Genomic DNA, 897 nt, shown 5'->3' with positions numbered 1-897 from the left:
AGGTTACAGAGATCAGTTCCCCTGGAGAAAATGGCTGCTTTGGCAGGCGGATGCTATGGCATTATATCCCACTGGGGTTCCTCCCCAGGCTCCACCCCCAAAATCTTAAGCCATTGTCTAAATCAGGTCAGGTAACCCTAGGGGTCTGGTATGCTGGCATCGCACCAGAACAGCACCAGCAAGCCACCCAGCTTCTGCCCTGCCAGCCTGAGAAATGCTAGCAGAGAACAGGGGTAGTCCCTACCTGGCTTTGCTAGACAAGCCTCCATCAAGATTATTCAGACCCAGGAGATGATTCTTAAAGGAGCAGAACACAAATGTTTCAGGCTCCCATTATCCTCCTCAGTATTGAAAGGTAATCTGCTCCCTTACTTCAGGAGAATGTGCACAGCAGCATGCACAGGGGGGGAAAGCACTGAAGAGCGAGTAGCCCAGGCTGCTACAGAAGATACCATGTGTTTTATGTTGCCAAACTTTTGGAGAAATAAAGCGTTTTATCTGCTCAGCAATGTGGCCAACGGTGTGTTGAAAAGGATCAGAAACCAAATATGTAACACAGACAAACTTTATTTTTTAAATTTAATGAGCTTAAAACCTAATTAACATTTTCAAATATTATTGTTGGGAATTCTAAGAAAAGAATCACAGTCTATTGCTCTGCTAGTTTTTCAGGTCTAGTAAATAGGTTTGTGGCGGTCGTTGTGCTAATATATAAAAAAGGAAGATACCCTGAGAAAACTCTCTCCTTCATCTCACATCCTGTTATTCAGTGAAAATATGTGCAGAGCAGTCCTAAGTATGTTTACTCAAAAGCAAGAATTCCTGTGAGTTCAGTGTGACTTACTCAATGTTAAATGTACTCAAGACCATCTCCTTCCTCTCAGAACCCTGAACACA

The sequence above is a fragment of the Heteronotia binoei genome, chromosome 19 (assembly GCF_032191835.1).
Source record: "Heteronotia binoei isolate CCM8104 ecotype False Entrance Well chromosome 19, APGP_CSIRO_Hbin_v1, whole genome shotgun sequence".
NCBI classification, from domain to species: domain Eukaryota; kingdom Metazoa; phylum Chordata; class Lepidosauria; order Squamata; family Gekkonidae; genus Heteronotia; species Heteronotia binoei.
This window is presented reverse-complemented; position numbering follows the sequence as displayed.